Consider the following 13,075-nt stretch of genomic DNA (forward strand, 5'->3'; position numbering starts at 1 on the left):
TATGTGTATGTTTTAATTATGGTAATCACCGTGCCCTGACATTCACTCAAAGAAGGCATTCTATATTCACAGGCAGCACTCGACATGTCAGAACAGCATGCCCTTACTTGGCTACTTTCTTAATAGCACATTTACTTCTGTCACAGACTCGGTGTCCTGTGCCCATGTGGTCTGACTAATATTACTGGTCCTGCAATTATTTTGTCACCGTGATGGTTGAAGTGTGATCTATGAAAGGCAGTGTTTTTGTTTTTGGGTTTTTTTTTTTCCCTTTTTCATATTGATGGTTCTGTCTGGCAGAATCTACAATACTAGTGGCAGATATTCTAATTTTTATGTATATTGTGCCAAATTTCAAGAGGAAAATTGCAGATGAAGCACAAGCAAAATAGAACTCGCTATAGGGAACATTATGGATAGCAGTTATGCACTTTTTTGTTATACCTACTTGCCTAAAAAAGACAGGGGAAAAAAGGAAAGAAAGAAAGAGAGGTAATTAGTAACATTTTAAATGTGATATTTAAGTAAGTTAGCAACAAGGCTAATATTCATAAAATGTATCCAGAAAATACCATTTGTACAAAAATATTGACAACTAGTCATGTTAAAATGATGCAGAAAGGAATCCTTTCCCTTTTAACTTTTCTTGAAGCTACTAAGTTGGTTTGTTATACCAAAATACATACAATTTTCCATGTCTTTAGAATGAAATCATTCTTCTATGGAGTAACCTCAGAAGTAATTTTTTTTCAATGCAAGAAATCAACCATCAACAAAGGTACATAATAAAATGAATCTGGAAATATGTTAATCCCCTGCATATTCAACTGCCCTAGAGATTTAATATTGATATTGCTGGGAGCTGAATAGGAGCCAAACTAATTCCACAAAAGTGCTCTATCTGCATATTAACTACTGAAAATGCACAGAGATACAATCCTATTTATGCTACTCTGCAGCATCTGATGTGATTTAGTTTTGCAATCTATTCAGCTTTTTAAAAGTGTTGCTATGCCACCCCCCCCCCAACTTACCTGGAGACAAATGCTCCATTTAGTCAAATTTTAGGACATCTTACATTATACATTCTGCAAATGTAAATATTTATAGACATGAGAATTCATTTTATTTCACTGGCTTATACATTTCTTTTATTCTAATATTTAATATGGTGTGCACTGAATTATGAATTTTCTTGAAAAAACAACTTGCCTCTTTTATCCAGCCAAGTATGGTTAGACCATCTTTATGACATAGAGAGTCAGCAGTAGTCTTCTTGAGAATAAAAAGGCAAATTTGAGATTATAGTTTAAGTTTGACACGACATCAAATTTTAATCAGCGGGAAATAAAAGATAAATTATTCTTCTATTTTCATAACTTCAGAGTTTGGTTATAATAATCTATAGAAGGTAACTGATTTCTTTATAATTTCCAGAAATGACCTTAACAATCCCAACTTCTCTTTGAAAATATTCAAGTCATTAATAGCAAATTTTTAATTTAAAAAATGCCTTCACAAAAAGATCCATAAGAAGATTACTCTAATTCAGTGATTCTCAATTGAGGTTTTAGAGAAAACATGAAAGAATATCCCTAGAATGTCAAATAATATACTCCAGAAGAAGGAGGTCATGCTAGGGTATACCCAGCATTATGAAGTAATAAATATTGAGAGCTATATAGCTAGAGAGTTAGTTGCTAGATATACATAGATAGAGATAGAGATAGATAGAGATAGAGATAGGTATGAAGATAGAAAAAGAGATAGTTTCAGAAATAAAGATAGTTTCCATAATACCAAACACGTAAAGAAAAACTTGATGCAATCTTGGATGAAGGGGATCCACACAAAAGTTTTCCTAAAACTTTTCCCGAAACTAAATCCCCTAAAAGTTTTGTAGGGGACACAGCCTAAAGCCACATAGTCAAAAACTCTAAGATGGTAAAATTCGTGTGATTCCTACATATTGAAAGGAGGAATCCATTTTAAACAATACTGAAACTTTGTTTTCAATTATATATTTTACCTGCACCCATAAAAAAGGAATTTGATTCATGAGAATTACCTATGCATACTGTGTTTAAGTATTGCATTTAGCTATTTATTCACTGAGTGAAGTGCAACAATGTACTGGACTCTCCTGGAATTAGGAAGGAATAAGAAAAAAAACCAAAAATGACCCATCCACCTGCCTCCTCTCTTTCCCATTTTCTCAGGTATAGGAAATTTGTCACAATGGCTCTTAGCTATAGCTTTGCTCCTTGAAATTTTTTTTTTTCTTTCCTCCAAAGAATAGCTAAGGAAAGGAACTGCTCTTGACTAGAAACAAGGAAAAGGCCAAGCAAACCCTTGTTGTTATGCTTTCTTAACCAATAAATTCTTAACTATCCTTCATATTCAGGCAATGTGTCTGCCAATCAGCATTTTCCTTTTCATCCAAGAAAGAAAATATTGCAAACAATAAGTTGCATCCCCAACACACATAGCTCTATATAGTGCTTCTATTTGTGTATTTATACTATCACTCCTTGACAAAACTGACTTAATACTACTAAGTCTAAATCTGAGACAAATGAGGACTCTTCTGGAAATATGAGCATTTCTCTCCTCCCAAATTTCCCGAAGACATTGCAGCACAAGAAACCTTAGCACACAGTTTGATTTGCGGTTTCTTCAAGACAGAGCAATGGATGTTTAGATTTTCTTCACTATTGTAATCGGAGAGTGTTTCAGTTTTGAAATAATGCTCATTTCTAAGATCAGGTAAAATAATAGGACAATGTTTTAAATGCAAATAATAATAAAGAGTGAATACAAGCAGCATTATAGTAAATCAAGACAAACTGAACATCACTGAATAATGGGTATCCAGAAACTAAACTTTAAGGTAGCTATGCAGTACTTAGAACCTCCTTATAATAAAGAATATAAGCAATTTCCTTTGTATATTGTCTTTTTTTCTCTTTTCATTTATTCATCATACAATGCATATGTATCAATGTGACTAGGTTACAGCTCTTCCAGGATTGTACATCAGTTTGCTATAATTACATTGTAATATAAATGGCTGAAAGACTTTGCATGAGTCAATCAGTGACCTTGATTTATTTTTCCAGGTCATGAAGATCCATCTTTGAACCTCATCAAAAATTCCAACTTAATAGCAGGTGTCAGCATTTAATATTCCTCTGGTTGTCACAATCAGATCTGTCAGAAAACAATCCTACAAATAATAAAGTAACTTGGATAAAATTTTTATTTTTGCATCTTTAAAATATTTTACAATTATAAAAAAAGAAAGTGCAGCTTATGTGACACAAGATAAAGAAGAAAGAAAATATTTAAATACACCTTTATACTCTCTACATTCATTTGGAAGCAGCAGACTGAGAGAGAGTAATCTTTTGTGGATTTGGAAGAGAGTAAGTAAAGCTTCCATATTTCTGGTTACCTTTGTGAGAACGGCACAGCACTTAAAATTGCATCTGTTCAAGAATGCTACAACCCGTCGTAGTGTTAGAGCAAGACTTTCAAATGTTGTTACATTAAAAGCTGGATAGTACAGTCAAGTACTCTCACATTAGAGAAATCCTAGCCTGCTGGCCACCCTCTTGGTAAAAGCATGTGATCAAATTTGAGCCCAGGTTGGTAGTGTCAATATTCCATGTCAAAGCAAATTTGGAGTTGATGAAAACAAGCCTAGGCTTGCTTATCAATCTGAGATAAATAAATGTTCCAGCTGGGCACACACGTTTTAAATAAGAATTTGATAGAGACCCCACTTTCTAGAACAAATTCACCCAAGCATTTTTAACTTGTAGTTTATCTGGGGCAGCTCTCTGTGATGGGCTGCGGTGAGACAAAGACATGGTGTGGGGGCTGTGAGGTTGAGGGGACAAGAAATCAGTGAACCTAAAATGGCAGCTACATCCATTGAAGCCGGGTAATTGTATTTGCCCATTCAGAAGGGACCTCCTCAGCTCCAGGCACACACCCCTCTGAGACCCCAAAGAGCCAAGCTCATAGAATTGGAATGACCTCTTTTTACCAGATGACTCTAGGGTTATGATGCCTCTTTTACATGTTTGGGAGGGATAACCAATAGGGGCATTTACTCTCAGCTACTGTTTATCTCCCATTCATTATGTCCTCCTGCTTCTTAGGACTCTGTTCTAAGGTAGGAGACCAGTGTGTGACATTAAGCATTTCAAGGAAAGCTACACCAACTTCTCAGGATGCTTACCCAGAAGAAAGTAATAGCAAATTTGAGATTGGGAATAGCTAGCAGTGTGCTAGTAAAATGTTTAACAACAATCTCTTCATTGTGGGGCGGGGGATGTTGAGGGGAGGGAAAAAACTGAAAATTTTCATGGCATGGCTGATTTAAGCTACCAACATGATGATGTTTCTGGAAGCTGGGCAGAAATGCAAGTAATTTGCTCTATCAAGCCAGCTGCAGCACACCATGACAACCATGACTATAGTTTCTGCAGTCCAGGAAACCATTCATTTCCATCCCAGAGTCCTTTATCTTTGAACATCAAAACCTTGTTGACTCTTAAAATTCTTATATGAGAAGTATCGAAAAGAAATTTGTATGGAATATCATCAATAGAACATGCAAAAGAAGCATAGCTTTAAGAGAGCCCATTGGCCAAATGTAAGACTATTTTATGATTTTAAAAAATGTTGGTATGAGCTATAAACTATTTAAGAAAATAAAAATCCATAATTCCATATTAAGGGAATAAATAAATGAGGAAGAAGGAAAATATCTTCCTTGCAGTAGAATGACAACTAATAAATGCAAAAGGAATGGTGGAATTAGAAGATCACCACTGTACAATAACCATGGTGACTGATTTAGGTAGGGATGAAAAATTTGTAGGAGGAAAGGAATATTTATATGGTCTCAAAATATATTCTCACATATAACATATTAATTACCCACTTCTTTAAAGTGAACAGATACCACCTTAAAGGAATGATCAAAACTTAACATCACCAATAATGTAGATAAAAACAAAACAAACAAACAAAAATAAACAACTGCAAAAAAACCCCAAGATGTGCCTCCAGATGCAAGGTACTGTGAAGGATACAATATGACTTCTGTGAAATTCTTGACAAAATGCATAAATTGAATCAAATCATGAGGGAAAATCAGACAAAACATCAGACTAAGCCATCAGTTATTCTACAACACAACTGGCATGTACTCTAAATTATGTCAAAGTAATAGAAGTGAGAGAGAAAAAAAAAGAGTGGGGAACTATTCCAGATTAAATGAGTCTAAAAGAGAGATGACAACTAAATACAATGAGTGATCCTGCACTGAAAATAAAGAGCTAAAAGGACATTAGTGGAACAACTAGTAACATTTGAAAATTGTGAATTAGGTAATAATAGCATTATTTTTGTATCATTATTAAATTTCTTTGATAATTGTATTGTAGTTACATAAGAGTATGTCCTTGTTCTCAGATAATATACTCTGAATATTTAAGAATAAAAGGATTTGAGGGGCGCCTGGGTGGCACAATTGGTTAAGCGTCTGACTCTTGGTTTCCGCTGAGGTCATGATCTCAGAGTCGTGGAGCCCTGTGCTGGGCTCTGTGCTCAGAATGGAGTCTGCTTAAGACTCTCCCCTTCCCTCTGTCCCTCCCTCCTTGCCCCTATTCTCTCACTCTCTCTCTCTAAAATAAATAAATAAATCTTTTAAAAAATTTTAAAAAAAGGATATGACATCTGCAACTTGCTCTCTCATGATATATATATATATATATATATATATACACATCACATATATATATACATATACATATATACATATGTATGTTCACATATCTTCATAAATTGATGGATCGAGATACCATTCTCTGTTATATGTGCATGAGAGATATATGGAAAAATATATTTGAGAGAGAGAGAAGTATTGTAAATATTGAATAATTGATGAATTTGAGTGAAAAGTAGACTTGAATTCTTTGGCCTATTTTTCAACTTTTTTGTTAGTTTGAATTTAAAGTAAAATAAGACAACCTTAAAAAAAAAATCAGTAATTGAGGGGCACCTGGGTGGTGCAGTCGGTTGGGCATCTGATTCTTGGTTTTGGTTCCAGTCTGATCTCAGGGTCATGAGATCGAAGCCTGCATCAGGCTCCCCACTCTGTGCTTGGATTTCTCTTTCCCTCTCCCCCCACCCCTCCCCCTCTCCCCTTCAAATAAATAAATAAATCTTTAAAAAAGAAATCAGTAATTGAGCTCATTTATTTTTCCCTTTAGTCTTTTTTATATGGCCCCAGCAAGCCAGTCACTTTGTTAGGTGTTGGCAGTATAAGGGCACACCTTCACAATACATGATAGGAAAATTAAATATGATTTTATAAACAAAATAATGGATTGTTTCTAAATAAGAAGACAAAAAGAGTCAGTTGACTCAATGCAAGGGATGGTGAAAGTGTGGCAAGGAAGGCCTTCCAGATGTGGTGATGCTTGGGATGATTTTTGAAGGATGAGCAGAAGGAAGCCAGGTGGGTGAGTGGGGAAGGCAACCCAGACAGAGGGAGCAGCATGAGCAGGGACATGACTGTGTGGAACACTTGGCAGAATGGTGAGGGGGCAAAGGGGTAGTTAGTATCATGAGCTTGAAAAGCATATAGAATTTTATTTGAGTACTATTTTTTTCCATTTATTAGTTACATGGCAATGATAATTTACTTGATCTCTCTAGGCCTCAAGTTGTGCATGCATTTGTGAAGTGGAAATAGGATTGAAGTTGTGATTCACAGGGTTGTTTTCAGGATGAAATCAAACAATGTATGTACAGTACATGATGAAAAGTAAACTTTCAGAACATTTTAGCTGCTGCTATTACTGTTTTTGGATTTCTGATTGTTGGAAATGACCAGAGACAGGGGTGCATGGTGGAGAGTTCAGAAATACAGTCCTGCCCCAGTGCATTTCAGATTATAACAAAGAAAGCTAACCAGCACTCATAAAAAAATTACCAACACTAGCATATGAGTCAATTTGTACATTTGTGATACACAATGCTAAATATTTTTAATTAACTATCGTATTATTTTTCCTAGATCACCTAGTGAAGTATGATGGTTATATGGAATTGGAGTTTTTGTTTGTTTGATCTGTTTTGTTCTGTTTGCCCTGACCAGGCTGATGTATTACTGGCAGAGTAGTGCATTTTCCTCCTGGCTTTCACAGTGTAAACCAGAATAACTGTGACTTTGCCTTGATCAGAGCTTGCACGGAGATGCAGTCATGCAGAAAAAAAGGAGACAAGGACACAAAATCTAGGGTTGTGTGAGCAGTGATGGGAAGCAACTAATGTCCTATAGCTCCTCTTTTTGTGAATAATTTGGTGACCCTGACTCTAAAGCAGCCCAACAAATCTTTACTCTAGACTTCAGAGCAACTATAATAAATGTTGGAAGGAGTATATCTTTGTGGTTAAGACCTTGGGCTCCAAAGTCAGACTAGATTTAGACTCTGGCTCTGCAGCTTACCAACATATTGACCCTGGCCCATTTATTTTATACTCTACCCATATTTCTCATCTGAAAACAATGGGAGACAGAAATAAGCAACTATTCTCATTCCTGTGAAAATATACATGTAAAGATGTTACACACAAACAGTGGTGATGACAATGATGATGATGGTGGTGAGATAAGCAATGTTGGAAGCAGTTTTTAGGTCACTAATTTACTCATTACAGAGATATGCACATTTTTTTTCAGTCAGTGTTGGACACTAGCAATAGAATATTTTTGCCTCATGAAGGTAAAATTGAATGGGAAATCAACCAAGTTCTGCAGTTTAACATAGGAAATAGGTATAACTTCGTGCAAGATATGACAGAAACCTAGAAGAGAATTGTATAAATGAGACTGAGCATTTAGAGAAATCTGTCTAGGAAAGGTAAAGGTGTATGACTCAAAAACTAAAGAGTTAACTTTTTGAAGAAGACTAGGAAACTGTAGACCGTGCAAAGATACAAACACACAAAACAGTAAAATAAAAACAGCATTACAAAACCAGGACTCAAGAATTAATGGTTGGAAAAAAAAAAAGAATTTTAATGGTTGAATGACTGATCCCTAGCAGAGGCAAGCTTTAACATGTAGGAAAACAGAAATCCCTCATATTAGTCTCTGAGGAGAAAATAATGGCAGATGTGTTAATCTATCCCAAGCAAAGTCTGGTTTTACTCAATACAGCAATCCCAGATTTCATTTCAAGCAGAGCAGCCCATGAAAAAAGGTCAGTCTTAGAGTATTAGTCTCTTAGGTTGTCAGAGCTGAGAGAATGACTAGGTCAGTTTCCTAAATGGCAGTCAGTTTCCTAAATGGCAGTCACTATCATAACTGCATTAAAGACACTTAGGGAGTTTTTAAAAATACACATTCCTGGGTACCACTCTCAGACATTTTGAGAATGTTGGTTTAGGATAAGACCTCTCTGCTTTGACACACCACCCCCAATCACCACCACCACCATGTTGTTCTGATGAATACTAGGTTTGTAAGCCTGTCATCATTTACCCCTTTTTCTGTGATCCCAAAGAGAAGAAACTTACCTTAAAAATCGCAAAATAAGTAAGCAAGAAAATTAAAACTAGAACCCAAGTCTTCTAACTTCCTATACAGAACTTCTACTGGACTTTAGAAATAGTGTAAGGTAGTACTACCTTTTCCACTGGCTTTTTCATGATGCCAATCAGAGCAACCATTAGAATCATCTTTTTGAATATCAGCAGAGCTTCAGATCAGGAATCACAAAATAGCAGACTGCGGGCTGTTTCTGGCCAGCAAGCTGTTTTGTTCTTCTACACATAATTTTTTAAATGGTTTGTAATGCCTTTAAATTGGACATGCCCTCTCCAATTGGCCAAAAGCTCTTCCACAGACAACTGACTTGTATCCAGATGTTTTCATTTATGTAATTTTCAGTCCAACCCCCTAGAAGCATTTGAGCTTGTGATCTAGGCACTAAAGAGCAATTAAAAGGCAAAAAAAAAAAAAAAAGAAAAGAAAAAAAAACCTCTTTCAGAGAGTAATTTAACTAGCACCTTTTGAGTATATTAACAGATTAATTAATCTAATAATTTATTAATTTCAAAAAGACATCAAAGCTACATAGGAAAAAAAAGTCTCAGGTGTCTTTCATAGCCAAGCCAACTTTCTCCACTCTCTACCCTTCAATCTTGTGTGTACCAGATACCTCTTTCTCTAGACAGAGCTAACTCATGGCTGGACACCTAATGAGGGGTTGTGTTTGGTCCATCAGATTCTGTCTCTGAGAAAATTACAACTGCTACACTTAGAGATCAGGCCAATCAAATTCAGATACTGGACTTGTAAAGTTGAGTAGCCTCAAATACAGAGGCCACTTTCTGGGGACAAGTCATGATGTGGCCTCCTCTGCAAATAAGCAGTGTATACTCCCTGAAGTTAAAGAAAAGAAGATGCATGAAAACAGATGGAGAGGGTAATTGTTTTTATTATCGATGACCTCCCAGGTCCTTTTTTCAGTTCCACATAAGGCATGGCTACAATTTCTGCTCTTGGCTTCAGACAGATGGTCGTTCTCATTTGCTCAGATTAGTTGGGTTGGATTTCCATTTCTTAAAACCAAACAATCCCTGGCAAAGACAGCCACCTTGGGATATACTTCAATCACAGAGGAAGGTAAGGATATGCAGAACAAGGGTTGACTTTGGAGGGCTGCCCAGAGAATGCATATCCACAGATAGTGGGGTCACTAGGAAGGCTTGGAAGCAATGAACTTTGCAAGGGTGGGAGGGAGTGAATTAGGAAAATCTAAAGGAAAGACTCACTCCCCTAAAAAAGAAAATTTGGGGAGAAAAAGGTACAGGTTAGCAAAGTGAAACCAATGACAAATTCTACCTACTTCATAATTTTAACAGATGGCTGCCCCTGAGCTTATAAAAGATCTTTTTTTTTTTTAATTCAAAAACACTGGATCATTCATTTCTGCTAAAAGAATGAAATATCTTTTCAAAGCCATCAAAAGATGCAAGACTGTTTGGGGTATTTCTACCCACTGAAGTAATTAGGAAGCACTCTGAATTATATCATTCCAAAGATCATTGCAAATATTTACTTATATGTTTCTATTGCAAATAATATAGTTGTGTTTTTGACATTTTACCTATAATGAACTTTAAAGTATAATCTGACCTACAAACAAGCTTATTTGGAAGCACTGAAGTTCCATGTGTGACTCTGAACCATTCTGTAACCACTGTAGAGCCTACACAGCAATCAGTAAGGATGGTTAGATCAGACATATTCTTTATGATGCTTTCTAGCCCAAACACTCCCTGATTATTAGTACTTAAGCTGCAATGGAAGCCCTTACAGTGAGCATGTGAAACCTGTAGCTCTGAGCCTAAGAAAATACCCAGTAATTCACGATCTTACTACAGATCTCCCACACTTTGCTCATACAATGAAAAAGGTCCTTGTTCTTCTGAATCTACTTTCAAGTTCAGTACACTTTCCTAACTGCACAATTGAGGGAACAAAGAAAAATAAGACTCCTTCATGCTCATGCTTACTTTTCTTACCCCCACTACATGAAAACAATTTCTCTAACTGATTCTTGGGGTGAAGAATGAAGAATCACCCTGCAATCTGCTACCTGGACTATCTATTATTTGGCTATGATCAAATAATAAATTCATCAGTAAAATTAACAATCTTGGATTAGGAAATATCTGGTTCTAGCCAGAAATGTCATTCATTTGCCTTTTTATTCTTCTAGTATTAAATTTTGCTGTGATTATAATTACAAAATTATTTTTTGATCTGAAACTATAAGTTATTTTGTTGTAAAATGCAAGAAGATGAATGTAGTTCTCACATTTTTTTAAGTCCTTTGAAAAATTGAACATAAAAATCAGAGGAACTCAATGTTGCCATTATAATGCTGACTGAAAATCAATGCTTCAGTATCGTTTCCTTAGATTGAAGGTGTATTTTAGTGACACAGAAGTGAATAGAAGGCATGCTTATGGTAGTTTTTATAAACAATAGTGAATTTTATTATTTGAAGGTACAATTTAAGAGTAGCAAAAAATCTGCCTGTACTTTTGTGACAATGAATGCAATTAGTCTGTATGTTGATTTTAATCTAGTAAAGTAAAAATGCCATGTAACAAGATTGTATAGTATTTGCACACACAAAAATTGCCATCTGAAAATATTTGTGAAAACGTATTTTTATGCCTGAATCTAAACTGAATGCATAATTTAGTGCTTATTTTCAGAACAAATAGCCTGGAAAAATTTCATGCACAATTGATGATAATTTGAGTGTGCAATCCATGGCTTGAGCTCATTAACATATTCATTCTAAGCTCTGTGTGCAAATTTAAATTGTAGTTTTCCAAAAATCACTCATAACAACTCCAAAACATCAAAACCAGTCATTCTTAACACCAATGGTTGAGTTTGAAGATATCCCCATGATAAGAAATCTTTTGGAAGATAACTTCCACCTCTGAAAAAAAGATCATAACAATACAGAATATAATTTACATCGGAGTTTACTAACTTAAAAAGTTAAAAAAAAAACTGCAGTATATAAACAGAAATTTCATGTGGGAGTTACGAGGGGAAAAAGTGTCTGTGTTCATGTGTATGTGTAAAAGTCCTAGTGAAAATCCCAAAATACATTTTTCTGGTTTTGTCTTCTCTTTTAGAGAGTGATTTTTTTAACTTCAAAGTCGATTTTTTAAAGTTGGTTTATATATCATCACAGTAATAAAAACATTTAAAAATAAGGGATATTAAGATTTTTTTTCTAAGAAAAATTTTACATATGTCTGTATTAACTAAAATCTCAAAACCTCTTTTTTAAATTTTATTTTAATCAGCATAAGTGTAAATGCTATTGTTGGGAAAGCAAAAGAGGCTTAGTTCTGATTTTAGACACATACCTTGCCTGCTATATTTGATACATGATTGTTTCAAGTTGATCATGGTGTGGTAGAATCCTTCATTTGTCTTAATTGAGTTGCAGTTTTATAAATTATTATACAAAGGAGAAAAAGATATTACTAGAAAAAAGTAGAATATTTTAAATAAACATGCTTTTGAAAATTTAATCAAAATCTAAAGCACTGATTTACTATATATAGTATTGTATAATATAGTACTCTAAACCGCTCATATTTTTCATAGAAATTTTAGACATCTCCCTCATTAAAATACATAACACCAGGTATTTTTCATAATTTCAATGTTTTCCATAATTCAAAAAAACGTGATTCATAATTACGTTATGTTGAACATAAAAGTAAACAAACCTTCATGAATCTCTACAAACAAATAACGGATAAATCAATGAAACTTCTTGAGGAAAACACTGTCTATAAACCTGGGTAATATATTTGATAGTATAGTTTTGCAAGAGTACGCCTTTCAGCACTGAGGCATTACATAAGAGAAACTGACAAGGTTACAATTTGTGTTGCTAATGGAAATTATTTTTTCAGGAATTAAGCTTTAGGCTATAAAGAATGACAGATATTCAAATACTCTCAAATGAGTATTTAAATCGAAAATTTCTATTCCTTCCTGCCCCCCAACAGAACTTCCATTCTGGATTCCAGCGTGTCATACATACAATTGAATTCTTAACAGCTGCCATTCAAAAGAACTGCAGAGGACTATTTGAAAGTAATATTTTGCTCTGTGTGACATCTAATTTTTTCCCCTCAGAAATCATAATTTTTTTACACACCTCATAGTCTTCCTAACAGGAAACCAGCTCTGCCTGTCATTTTGATTGGGGAGGAACCTTGTTTTCCAGGTCACTGGCTTGACTCCTGGAGACAAGATATTCATGAGGGACCTGGATGGGGAATTTACATCTCCGTGCAGTTTTCCTCTCCATTTGCCAGCACACCAGGTCAGTGAGCTGCTCTGTCAGAGCGAAGATAATGGCTGCCGTAGTGCCCCCTGCTTATTACACACTCAGTGCTTCTGACCTTCTTGGGAAACCTCCCAAAGCATTCTGATTCG

The sequence above is a fragment of the Mirounga leonina genome, unplaced genomic scaffold (assembly GCF_011800145.1).
Source record: "Mirounga leonina isolate KUSES-001 unplaced genomic scaffold, KU_Mleo_1.0 Mir_98, whole genome shotgun sequence".
In the NCBI taxonomy this organism is placed as follows: domain Eukaryota; kingdom Metazoa; phylum Chordata; class Mammalia; order Carnivora; family Phocidae; genus Mirounga; species Mirounga leonina.